Genomic DNA, 14662 nt, shown 5'->3' with positions numbered 1-14662 from the left:
TTAGCAAGATGACCTATTTGGTTCTCGAGCCCTTGAATTGACACTTGCTAATTTTTAAGTACTGCTTCAGTGTTTTGAAAGTGGGTTTCTGACACTGAGATAAAATTCGTCAACATCTCCTCAAGGTTCGGCTTCTTCTTGTTGGTAATGTTATTTTTGGAAACCTGGAGGGGGTTGTGCTCTTTGATTTCCTTGACCACCCCAAGAGAAATTGGGATGGTTCCTCCAACCTACATTATAGGTGTTACTGTAATGATTATTTTGAGGTCTAGAATTATTACCCATATAGTTGATTTGTTCGTTCTCTATAATGGACCGTAATATTCTGGATTATTCATTCCTCCTCCATTTGTATCGCACTGCATCACCGAATGTGCCTGCGTAGAAACACATAAACCATCAATTTTTTTATTTAAAAGTTCTACCTAATTCAATAACATGGTGACCGCATCTAAGTTAAAAACACCAGCTACTTTTATCATCTTTGTCCTCATGACTTGCCACTGATAATTATTCAGTGCCATTTCCTCTATAAACTCATATGTTGCTTCAGGTGTTTTATTGTTCAGAGTACCACAGGCTGTTGCATCGATTAACTCTCTAGTTGAGGGATTCAAACCGCTGTAGAAGGTTTGAACCTATAGCCATAAAGGTAACCCATGGTGAGGGCACCTTCCCAATAAATCCTTATACCTCTCCCATGCATCATATAAGGTTTCTAAGTCGATTTGAATGAAAGAAGAGATATCATTCTTCAACTTGGCCTTCTTAGTCGGTGGAAAGTATTTCAGTAGGAATTTCTAAATCATTTTATCCCATGTAGTGATAAAACCTTGTGGTAAAAAATTTAACCACTGTTTTGCTTTGTTCCTCAACGAGAAAGGGAATAACCGTAGGTGAATGGTGTCGTCAGAAACGCCATTTATCTTAAAAGTATCATAGGCTTCTAGAAAATTAGCCAAATTAGTATTTGGATCTTCGTCTTGCAAACCATCGAACTGAACAAATTGTTGTACCATCTAAATAGTGTTTGGCTTCAGTTCGAAATTATTTGCAGCAATAATGGGTCTCATAATACTCGATTTAGCTCCAGTTAGAGTGGCCTTGGCATAATCGTACATAGTACGATGAGCAGTTTGGATTTACAGGATTCACAGCAACTGCAGGAGGTAACTAATTATTCTGATTATCACCCATCTCCTTAGTAATAATAACGTCCTCTTACTCGTCTACTATACTCTGTCGACTTAGCCTTGCTTCTTTACGATTCCTACGAGCTGTACTTTCAATTTCACTGTCAAATAGTAATGGTCCCGACGGCTTTCTTCTAATCATAAACTAAAGTAACCTACCAGAAGCAAATAAAAGAAAAATTAGAAAACAAAAATTAAACTAAAAATAAAAATAAAAATACAATAAAAATAAATGACTAAATTAATAAAAATTAAGTGTTCCTAATATTTTAGTTTCTGGAAACGGTGCCAAAAACTTGATAGTCACTAAACTAACTATAATTATGACAAAGGCAAGTGCACCTATCGAACAATAGTATAGCTATGGTGAGTAGGGACTATCGTATCCACGAGAACTAAAAGTACCAATAATTACCGTATTTCTATTATTTAGCCGACAAATTATAGTGACTATTTTTAATCTAAAATTACTAAACTAATCTAATTAAGAACGCAACAGAGAATGAAATAAGAAAATAATCGAAGATAACTAATGAGATAGACAATACCCAGGAAAGAATCCACCTATACTTCACCTATTATTATGAATCTAAATTAAACGATTTATTCACTTGTGTCTTGATCCGAAAAAATCCCTAAATTATGTTAATATCTCTTTTGAGAGTAAGAACAATTGACTCTAGGTTGATTAATTGAAATCTCTTTCTAATTAAAACCCTATTGTCGCATTAACTCGATCTATGGATTCCCCTATTAGATTTGACTCTAATCCGATAGATTTATATCGTCCTATTTCTAGGATTGCATGCAACTCCACTCAATTATGCTATATCTACTCTTAAACAGAGACTTTTGCTTTGCTGAAATAAGCATATTAAACTTGAATTAATATCTCAGAAATATTAAAACAAGAAATAATCATACATAATTGAGAACAAGAATCAAGTATTTATCGCGTAAATCAGAAATCAAATAATAAGAGTCATTATAAGTTTCATCTTCCCTAGGTATCTAGGGAATTTAGTTCATAATCCTGAATAAAAACATCTCAATGTCAGAATAACCACAAGACATAAAGAAACTGAATAAAACTTCGAAAGAAATTAAATGTAGATCTTCGATGTTGAGGGAGATCCACTTCCGAGTTGATTCTGATGGCGTTCTTCGAAGTGCTTTCTTAGATCTTCTATGAGTGCCCCATTAGGTCTTCTTCTAATTTGTATTTATAGACTTTAGAATGCTCAAAAAGCCTAAAAATTGAGTTTTTCCGAGTATTTGGGAAGCAGGGTGCGATATCAACATGGGCTAGCACACGGGTGTGTGGCCAGCCCGTGTGGAAATGCCTAGGCCATGTGGATCTTGAAAACAACTCTATTTGTCTGACTTTGGCTCATTTTTCACTCTTTTCGCTCCCAAATGCTCTCCTAAGTATAGAAACATGAAATTAAAGGATTAGGAGCATCGAATTCACTAATTTACATAATTAATCATCCAAAAATGCATTAAGAATGAGATTAAAATATGTTACTTTTACAGCTTATCATTAACTTTCTGAAATTGATATTCTTTTACGAGATGCTCAGCCAGATATTGATGTTGATTCCACTGTTATGACCATGAAGATGAAAGACAAGTATGATAAGTGTTAGGGTGATATTGATAAGATGAATTTTCTTATTTGTTGCTTGTGTTTTAGCTCCTAGATAAAAATTAAAGTATCTTGAATTTGCACTTAGTGAAATGTCTAATTTTGAAAAAACTTGTGAAATGATGCAAAAATGGAACGAAGCTTTGTATGAATTTCTTGATGAGTATAAGCCTCCATTTCATAGTACTTGTAGCCAATCGAGTGTGCCAGCACATGTTCCTCTCGGTGAACCACAACAAAAAATGAAAAGGCGTATGCAAGCTTTGTATAAAAAGAGTGAGTTGGAAAATGGTGGTGAAGATAAAACATTTGAATTGGATAATTATCTAGCCAAGGCTAATGAGAATTTTTTAAAAGATTTTGATATTTTATTGTGGTGGAAAGTGAATAGCTCTAGATTTCCCACTCTTTCGAAGATGGCCAGAGATGTGTTAACTATATCGGTTTCTACGATTGCTTCAGGGTCTGCATTTAGCATCGGGGGGCGTGTGCTTGATCAATTTAAGAGTTCTTTAACTCCTAAAATTGTACAAGCTCTTGTGTGTACTCAAGATTAGATTAGAAAATCATCATCACAAGAAGACATAAAAAAGATTGAAGAACAAATCCAAGAGCTTGACAAGATTGAAAATGGTATATTTATTTTTAATTAATAGTTTCAATTTTTTTACCTCATCACTCCTACATTAATTTTTTTGATCAATTCAATGTTTAGACTTTTCTTGGAATGCATATGAACTTACCCTAAATTCATGAGCTTTCATGAGTTGAAGGGTATGCTTGAACACCTAATTATTACTATGATAAATTGTTAATAATATAACCAATGATAATGTTTATATATATTTATATATTTATAAAGTTGATATACATTTAAATAATGCATAGTTATGGTATACACAATATAGTAATACAAATTTTAATAATTTATTTTTATTTGACAAGAATAAGATAATCTCTTTCTATCTTATTGATAGACCTCAAGAACATACATAATATTTATCTGCAGTAGTCATGTAGGATTAAGAAAAATATATAATATATTCTAAATATATGCTTAAAAGATATACGATAATATACAATATATTTAGATATTTCTAAAAGATAATATCCCATAATAATATCTCAACGTTATTAAATTAAATTTTAGATTGATATTTAATTAAATTATGTTTGGGTATTAGATTCTTTTTCTATTTTAGGTTGAGATTTGAGATATAATGAATTTATTTGGATTTGATAATAATGTGGTATGTTATCTGAGTTTTACCTTGGGGATAATTTAAATTATAGGTTTGGGTTAATTTTAGAATTTAGTATTGACTTTATAAATTCAACAAAGTGTTTTTTTATATTCAAAATATAAAATGAATATATTTAAATGTTAATTTTAGTAATATAAAAACTAAAAATAAATTATCAGTTTAAAATTTTTTAAACTCATATTATATATTGAGTAAATATATAATAATTCAAATGTACAAAATTTATATAAACATTAAATAATCATAAGTATTACGTACAAATATAGAAAAATTATTACATGTAAAATTCATTTATGTACATATTATACAATCATAAATATTACATTTATTATCAACTCTATTTATAACAACCCCATTTGTTTATGAAAGCATTAGATGTTATAGAGAATGCTATTACACACTTATAATAAGACTTGAGATTTAAATTATATTTAATTTTAAAAAATTAAATTAAAACTAATAATACATTAATAATACTTAGATTTTGTGCCTGTGTGATGTACGAATTTTCCATGTGTTTAAAAAATTAAATCATTAAAAATATATTTTTAAAAATAGTAAAATAAAACTTCTACTATAGTAAAATTTAAATGAGTTAAAAGTAATAATTAAAAATTCATATCATACATAGTTCAAATAGAAGAAAAATATTATACAATACAACTAATAAATGTAGAGTCATATTTGATAAATTAAAATTGAAATACATTATACTAAATCTAAAATCATGAATAAAAGTAGTTTTATATATATTTAATGCTAAATTTTGATGCAAAAGATCATTATGAAATTAATTAAGAAAATTTTGTTATTATTTTGATAAATAGATTATGGAAGAGTCGGTTCAAAACACAAACACTTGTTTACAAATTAAAGAAAGTGGTATTTTTGAGAGCAAGGCTTTTGAGCAAGGTGTGGTATATACATTATAAAATAGTCGTGCCACCGTACAGATTTGAAAGTTTATTTTTGAAAAATGAGAAGGTTTGGATAAAAATTTATATCTAAAAAATGGGTTTTGATAAAAAAATAAACCCTGTTTTATAAATTGAGTAGGCCACAGGTATGATTTCTTTGGGCCGGGTCGAATAAATTGTTTTGTTGCCATTTTGCTATTAGATTGCTACTATTTTGTTGTTATTGTTTGGATATTATATAACTCTTTGTTTTATTGCTGATTTTGCTACTATTTTAAAGATATTTGATTTCTAGGTTATAACTATTTTAGTGTTATTTAAGTATAAATACTTTTTTAATGTATTTTCAATTAGTTGAGAAACATATATTTTAATGTTTTTAGTGTATTTGATGTATTTTTTGAAATTCTTTTATATAAAAAAATTTAATATGAGTGGGTCAGACTTGTGTTTAGCATTTTTAATCTAGGTCGAGTCTTGACGAAATTTTAGACACATTTTTATGCTGAACCTAGAAAACGGGCCTAAAATATTGAATCAGCTTGACTCAAACCCCTCTTGACCTGATTCATGATCAAGTTTAGTGTGATACTTTGCAGAAAGTTGTTTCCCTTCTTGTTCACTCTATTTACCTTCCCTTTAGATCACTCTCTATTTTATTCAAACAAAGTTTCAGTTTATGATATAATGACTTTTTTTAACCTTACAATTTTATAAAAAAAAAGTAGTTATTTTAATATTTTATTTAATTTTTCGTCTCTTTTAACTATTGAACTTACACGACAATATGTTTCTTCAATACTATCAAGTGAAAACCTTCTTGGTTTCTTACTGCTTTCACATGGGGTTCTTTAATCTATGTCAATGTCCTTAGACCTGGTAAGAACCTCACTAAATAAGGCTTATGGGGTATTGTAACCGAACCCATCGATAGTATATGCAAAGCTTTCACCTTTCAGATAGCCAGGAAAGAGAGCTTAATCTTTGTCTTGGTCTTGGTGGGTGGAAATTCTAATTAACTCAAACATGTTTTGGATTCAATCTTGAGTAAGGCAAGATTCAAATCAAGATAGTTGTTTTGGACTTCACAGACAATCTTGATGAAGGTGAAAGAGATAAAATATGTTATTGACGGATTGGATGTTAGGGTTTTGATTAATAACGTTGGGATTTCATATCCTCGTTGAAGCTACTACAAAAGTGACAGCCTATTTTTACCTGCATGGGATGGTGAAGAGAACAAAAGGTTCTACTGTGAATACCGATTCTTAAATTGTTTGGGTTTTTTTTAAAAAATAATTTTTTATTTTTATATATATATTTAAAATTTTTAGTGAAAAAGATGCAATTTGGGAATTTTAATTTTTCAAAAAAAAAATTGGGATGAAGAAAATGAAAAAATCGTCTCCAAGTAAATGGTAAGGTGCTAATAAAGTGGGGCATGTTGTAGAGTATTAATAATATAATGCCAAGTAAGAATATATTTTCGGATAAACTCAAAATTAAAACTTAAACTATATTATTTTTCCATCTTAATATTGATTTTTTGTCACAAATGGTATTTAAACTGTTTTTTTCCTCAAATTAATACTTCCGTTAATTAAACCATTAAGTCTATTTAAAAAAGGCTTAACTCACAAATTGGCACCTAAACTATGTTTTTTTCCCATATTGGTACTTAAACATTTTTCTGGTCACAAGTGATACTTAAATTATTTTTTCCTAAGTTGATACCTCTGTTAGTTTAATCATTAGTTAAACCATTAAGTTTATTAAAAAAAAACCAATTCAAAATTAACTTGTGGCTAAAAAGACAAAAAAAAAGTATTATTTTCTCTTATATATATTTTCTTTTTTTCGTCAAAACCAAATGGTTGAACTTGTCAGGCTAAAAGTTCCCGGTTTAATCAGTTCGTTTGGTTCAATCAAATAAATTATTAAAAGAATTCATAAGAATAAAAATAATTTTAAAAAATAGAGAAAATCAGTTCAACCCCTATCTTTGGACTAGTGTCACGAGACTAGATCTTTCATCTCGCGATCCGTGTGCCCTTAGGTGATCCGTTCGTTCCAAACTTGCCTAAGACAGCCTAAACACCACAAGTGAGGATTCCTTTAGAATTCCTCCAAGGCACCGATTTGTATAGCGGAAGCAATTATACCAAAATAAGCCACAAAATAAGAACAGAAAGTCAAAGAAAAGAAAGCACGAGAGGTGTTTGAGTAAATGCTCTCAATATTCTATTACTCTTAAAGAATAATGAAACAATGGCTGAATGAAGTGATTTACAAGTGAGGGGGAGACTCTCTATTTATAGTTAAGCTCTCCCAAAATCGACAGTCTAGATCAAGTTACATTGACGGATGAGATTAATCTTATCCCTTAAATCATGGGATTTACAAGATATACAATATCAAATCTAATCTTTACAATATATGATTCCTATCAATCTTCTAAGATTAGTTCCCATATTTATCAAGATAGCCTATGTTGCCATGTCTTCATCATTGGGCCACTTAGGCTTTAATCTGAAAGACTTCCCCAATAGCTCACTGAATCGGGTCAGCTCTTGTGGGCCAAATGATCCCCATCTAAACAATAGAACTCCATTGGATGCATTTGATGCAATGGTCACGTGTTTCGAACTACGACCCATGACACTAGTACCTAGATCAGTTCCTGGTCCAATCGATTCGATTGGTCATTCTAGTTCTAACAACACTGGTTTTAATCAATGAAATAACTTTTTCGATCTCGTCAAATTGAGCAAGCAACTGGTGGAGTTCAAAAATAGAATTAGTCGTCACGTCTTGACCTTTGGAGGGCAAATTTCAAGCATTGTTGGTATTATCTGACATTATAAATGAAAAAGAAGAATAAAAAGGAAAAAATAAGAGCAAAAAATAATGTAAAAGAAGAATTGGAAAATAAAAGAATTAAACTTTTTTAAGCTTATATGACGTGATGGTTTATTGTTGGCTGAAGTTTTTTTAATGAATATAACATTTTGGTGGAAAATAGGTAATAGAAGAATAATGTTGGTACCACTTGTAACCAAAAAAAAGTTTATGTACCAATTTGGAAAAAAATGATATAATTTAAGTACTAACTTGTGGATTAAGCCCTTTTTAAAATAAATTAAATAGTTTGACTAACGATTAGACTAATGGAAGTATCAACTTAGGGAAAAAAGTACTTTAGGTACCATTTGTGATTAAAAATTTAGATATCAAAATAAGAAAAATTGTGTAATTTAAATATTAATTTGTGGAATAAACCTATATTTCCATATCATTTAAAATATGGCCAACTCACTATTAGCCTCCATTCCGATTCACTCACTCATTCTTGGTCACTTTTCATCTATGTTCCTTACTCTTACAATCACTTGTTCTTTTTATGATGCATTTCTTTTTTCAATTTTTGAAAAGGTAAACTATACCGTATGTCACCCTAAAATAGCGCCGTTCCTATTTTGGTCACTCTATTTTTATTATCAATTTAATCACTCTAATTAAGATAATTATTTAAATTGGTCACTGTTGTTAAAAATTTTGTTACTCCACTAACGGATTGCTGATGTGACATTTTTTTTTTACTTTTGACTAAAGCTAGAGGTCTCTCTATAATTAGTCCAAAACACTTTTTTTTTTATTTGCAACATGAAGATTTAATGGTGGCATCATCAACATTTGAATCATCTTTAAGAATAGATAATCATTTAACAACGACAATGAACCATGACTATGACCTCACATTTTTTGATGAGTCCACTTGTCGGTATAACACCATCGGCCATCCTATTGCCACTGACTATCATGACCAAGCTAAAAAAACAACAATTTGGCTCTTAAATATTTAAGCTTTCCTTGTTGACTTTCTCTTTTTGGTATTTGAGAAAATACAAGAAAATTCCTTAACCTCCACACCCTTCGAAAACACTCGCCAAACAAAGAAAATAATTTGGGATCTGCACTTTAATGCAACTTCTGTTACAAATTTACAATTCATGGAGCTATTAGCGCCTTATTTCCTCCATTTTTTGTCATATCTATTAGTGACAATTCGCCTACGAGACCTAAAAGCATGCTAATAAGGAGAATTTAACAAATCGTAGCCTCTGAAAGAAAATGGTCCTTGCGTTACGTTCCTAGAGAGACTAATTGGATAGCAGATGTTTTAGCAAAAAATGACTCTATCAAGTGATGAAGTATTGCATATGTTCGAGGAACTTTCGACGGAGATTAATGAGATTTTGAAAGAAGTATTTTCTTCGAATAACTTAATTATGAATATTTCTATGTAATCCTTTGTTTTATTTATATATAAAAAAAACAATTTGGTCTGCATATAAAACCTTCTGCCATATTTGATTTTGATTTTTTAAATATTTAATTTATTATGGCAACTAATTTAAAGAGTGTTCTATTTACTTTTAGTAAAAAAAAAAAGAGTCATGGTTGGTTATCATCGTTATTGTATTTTTCTTATTAAAGAGGATTCAAATATTAACGATGTTACCATCAAAATCTTTGTGTAGCAAATAAAAAGATCTTTTGGACTAATTATAGAGAGGTCTCTAACTTTAGTTAAAAATAAAAAAATGTCATGTTAACAATCCGTTAGTGGATTAATGAAATTTTTAACGGCGGTGACCAATTCGAATAATTATCTTAACTAAGGTAATTAAATTGACAAAAAAAGCAGAGTGACCAAAATAGAAACGATACTATTTTAAGGTGATTTTATACAGATAAAAATAAACAATATCATTCAAGAATTGAAAAAAACAAACACAGATAAATGACTTTCTCGATGTCTGAGAAAAGGAGAATGTTACGAACAGAAACAGAAAACAAGGAATAGAAAAGGGAAGAGAAGAGAGAAATTAGAGAAAAGAAAAAGAAGGCAGAAATTGATAAAAGAGAAGCAAACAAAACATATTCATTTTTCATAACCTACCATCTGTTACAGACTCGATTACAAAGGGAAAAAGAGGTGATCGTTACTACAGGTAAACAGGAGAAATGAAACGCATCGTTCCATTTAAAGATGGAACACACCGTTTCCCCTCAATCGGGGCCATTAAAATATAAAAGTAAAAATGTTATTTTTTCTAATTTTAATTTTGTCCCATAAGAGAGAATACCCAAGTCGATGCTACTATACAAATGCAAAATAGCTTATTTATCAATAGAAAGCATTTAGATAGTTTCATTTAGGAAAGAAAGCAAATGCAGAATCAAGAGCTTGATCGATGCTAAAATTGAACCAATTTGTAAAATTTAGTATACCACTCAAAGAATCAAAAGAAAGATGAAAGAACTCAACAACAATAAAACAGATTGGTAAAATTAATAACCAAATCCCCAAAACCAATCAAGTCTTGTGACCGATCCGATTAATGAGTAGAAAGTTAACTTTAATCCCAATGGGCCCATTATTGGAATTCAATTTTGTCTAGGTTTCAAAAACTAAAAACAAAAGCGGGTGGATTCGGCTGAAATTGATTTTAGCATTACTTCTTAAAAGTATTTTTTTGAACAAAAGTTAAAATCTTTTAAAAAGTTGAAAAACATTTTTAGTAATGCTTTTATCTCAAAAGTACTTCTGAGAAACAATACTAAACTGACATTTAGATTGGAATCTAACCCCTTGTTAGAAAGAAAAGAAAAGTAAGGAAAAATAGAAAAACTTTTTATTTAAGAAAGAGAGTGAATGGAGTTGAATATCTTTACTTTCCATTGAGTTACCGAGGAAAGGAAAGTATTATGACTTTATCTTATTAACTTATTGCATAAATTATTTTATAAGAAAAATATTATAAAGATTTATTTCCTTTTAACTTTCTACCGTTTAATCAAATAAAAGTAGTGAAAATGTTTCACTTCCTTCCTTTATTAATTTTAACCATTCAAATAAAATAAACATATATCATTTCTTTTCCTTTTCCATTGTTTTGATAAAAATTTGAAGTAAAAGGAATTGAATGTCTTTTACTTTTCCTTGAGTTACTTAGTTTGGGAAAAATAAGGGAAAGAAAAGTGATGTTTTCTTTAATATGCAAAATATTATTTTTATCATATTAATCTTTTACTTAAGTTATTTTATAAACAGGATACATTCAAAAAATTGTAGACACCCTTTTTTGATAAAAACAGGGTCGACTTGGGTTTTGAAAAATGAAAACGAATGTGGGAGTCGCCACCAATCTTTTTTATTTAGGTGTGATCGGATCACCTCAAAAAACTAGTTGTTTTTAATAACCGATTTGATTTTATTAAAACAACGATTTTGGTCCACGAAATTCAAAAAAACAGGTTCGGGAGTCGGTTACGCACGAGGAAGGATTAGCACCCCCGTAATGCCCAAAAATTGGTACCTAGTTGATTAGTTAATATCTTAGTGTCGAAAATTGAAAACTTTTAAGAGATTTAAAAAATTCAATCCTTTATTTTTTTAAAAACTTATATAAAACAAATTACTCGTTAAAACTCTCTCATTTCGGAAAGAGAAAATGTCACACCCAATGAGTTAGGGCATGATATTCCACTTTCTAAAAATGGGCTTGTCCAAAAAAAACTCGTGCAATAAAATTTAAAAGGATAGTCAATTGTTTAAATTAGATGAGGAAATCGCAACCCAATACATTAGGGCACAATTTCTCAAAGATTCTAAACATTGAATATTACATTTATTATTTTTAGGAAAATCCTCATCTCGAAAGAACAACGTGTCATATCCAATGCGTTAGGACACAACGTATTGAGTTCCCGATAATGAGCTTTTTATTCATGTTTAAATTAAAGAGCATTCTCGACTACTTAGATTCAACGAAAGAAATTGGAACCCAATACATTAGGGCTCAGTCCTCTCGAAGATCCTAAATACGAGTATTGCCTTTATTTTCGAAGTTTTTCTATCTCCATGAATTCGAGTAAAAATCGATGTAATGTTACATTAGATGTACGAATAAATGTTGTATTGACAAATGGCAACTATAGATACGAAAATGTGAGCATAAATAATATGAATAACATCGTAAACGAAATAAATAATAGGAGAGACAAATCTATCACAACAAATAAATGAGTGCAATTTTAAGACACTCTTTTCAAATAATAGTGAGCATGTACACAAATAAACAAATTAACATGGAGTGAAACAAAATGCAATAGATGAAATAAATAAAACTATAAAAATATGTAGAAAGAAAATATATGTGTGTGTATATATATATATATGTATATTTAAAAAAACAATACAAATGTATATAAATAAATGTAAATTATAAAATATATGCACATGTATATAAATATATGTATGAATATATAAGTATATATACATATTTATGTATATATAATATAAAAAAATATGTATGAATATATACATATTTATGAAAAGGTATACGGATATATATATATAGGCAAGCATATAGACTATAAGAAAATTATATAAGTATATATGTATATATAAATAGGTTATAAAGCGTGCCCATACATATATATATATATATTATAAAAACGTATGTATGTATGTATATGTACAACGAAAATAAAAAAATAAAAAAAGCTATAAATGGGCATACAATAACAATGGCATTTAATAATAACAACAATAGCATTAAATTTATTAAAATAAAATGAAAGTCACGAAAAGGGGCTTAATTAAACTTTGAAACAATATTCAGGGTTTAAATCCACAAATAAATGAAAACTTAAAGGATTATACTGAACACGCGAATAACATAGAGGGACTGGAAGGGAAATTTTCCCTTCTCCTCTAAAACGGCATCGTTCAAATAGGACTAAATTGAAAATGGAAATAAACCAAAGGGGCAAATTTAAAAATAAAAGAAAACCTAATTGAGAAAACATTAAAAAAGCGGAGGGGCCTAAAGCACAATTTACCCCTCCACATGAAAAACACGCGGATCCTGCCCGGGTCGAGTCGGTTCCGGGTCGGCCTCCCCAAAACGACGCCGTTTTGGCTCCTGGGGAGGCCAAGTGAAACGGCGTCGTTTCACTAGGCTATTTAAGCCAAAAAAACACCTTAAAAAATTTCATTTTTCCCTTTTCTTTAAAAAAATATATGAAACACTCTCCCCCCTCTTCTTCTCCAGGCACCGGCCCAAAGTCTGGTGAAGGGACCACCGCGTCGGCCACCGGTCACCGGCGACGGTGCTGCCGTATGCGGTGGCCGAAAAAGAGGAAAACCTCAGATCCGATCTTTTCAAAGCCTCTAAACCCAAATCTAACCCCGAAATCTTCAAAAAATTGACGAAAAGGCTCCAAATCTTAAGAAACCTTTCGGTTTCTGGTCATCTATCCTCGGAGGCGACTTCCTCGGCCATCCACGGCGATTTGGGCTCGAATAAAGGTCGTTTTTCACTCTTTTTCTTGTTTGTTTTATTTGTATGCAGATGAAAAAAAATAGTAGATTAAAGTGAAGCGAAAAATAAAAAAAACTGTAAATATAAACCTTTTGGATTGATTTCTGTTCTCTCAATATTGGATTCTCTATTCTTTTTTTTTTTTGAAATACTCGTTTTTTATTGATTTCTCAATGTCTTTTTTACAGTATTTTCAGTGGCTCTTTATAGCCGTAATGAAACAAGAAAATAAAAAGAAATCCATTCATATATGCTTGATTCGCGATTTTTTGATTTTCTTGCCATCTTTGTCGATACTGTTTTGTTGCCTTTCTTGCCGTGCAGGTACAAGTTTGGTGAAGGCGCGCGCGTGGAGACTTGGCTCGTGCGAAGGGGCTTGGCTGCGGCGCTAGATGCTACTGTTTTGGGTATTTGGGCCATATTGTAATTGGGCCACTGTTTTTAGATTGGGTATGGGGTTTGGGTTTTGTAATTTGGGCTTATTTTTATTGTAAATGGACTGAACATCTATTGTTTACATTTGAATCGGGCCCGGGCAAATTGGGCCGATTACAAAAATATTATAAATAATTAATTTTTTTTAATTTTTCACAATTTAACCAAACAAAGGTAGTGAAAAATCCTTCACTTCACTTTTCTTTATTAATTTTAACTTTCCAAATAAAATAAACATATATACAGTGGTCGAACCAGAATGTTAACTTTGGGGGGCAAGCTAAAATCTGATGTACTACATAACAATCGATTTAAATATATAAACAATCGATTCGAAAACAGAAGAATCAATATTTCACCATAACAATCAATTTAAACATATAATCAATCGATTTTTGGAAGGGCTATAGTATATATACAAAGGAGGAAATTGCAAAAATTTTAAACCTTGGGAGGGCCTATTTATATTTTTAGGAAGGTCATAGTATATCTAAAGAAAAGCTAAATTGCAAAAAGTTTAAATCTTGGGGCCCATGACCCCTGAACTTCTACTAGGCTCCTCCATTGCATATATAATTTCCTTTCCTTAACCCTCCTCTTTTATTTTCCTTTAATTTTTTCCCTTTATAATTATTTACTTAAATATAGTGTTAAAGATTCGCACTTTATCCAAATGTATGAGAGATACATAACTTCTCTTCAAAACAATGCATGTTTAGCTCGAGAAACGTTCGACTACTTGTTGTGTGTGAGTGCGAAATAAAGAGATGGTAGAAAAATACTTTTGAGACGTAGGTTGAAGAGAATGAAT

The 14662-nt window shown here is 30.4% G+C and overlaps 1 non-coding gene across 1 annotated transcript; it reads left to right on the top strand.

Annotated features, from left to right (window-relative positions):
- Window positions 1-654: 654 nt before the first annotated feature.
- LOC128033612 (small nucleolar RNA R71) lies at window positions 655-761 on the top strand. The gene has a single exon (XR_008189588.1). It is a non-coding gene; the product is annotated as a small nucleolar RNA R71 (small nucleolar RNA).
- Window positions 762-14662: the final 13901 nt, after the last annotated feature.

The sequence above is a fragment of the Gossypium raimondii genome, chromosome 1, assembly GCF_025698545.1.
Source record: "Gossypium raimondii isolate GPD5lz chromosome 1, ASM2569854v1, whole genome shotgun sequence".
NCBI classification, from domain to species: domain Eukaryota; kingdom Viridiplantae; phylum Streptophyta; class Magnoliopsida; order Malvales; family Malvaceae; genus Gossypium; species Gossypium raimondii.
Note: the sequence above shows the minus strand (reverse complement) of the source record. Positions and strands in the feature narration are given on the sequence as shown.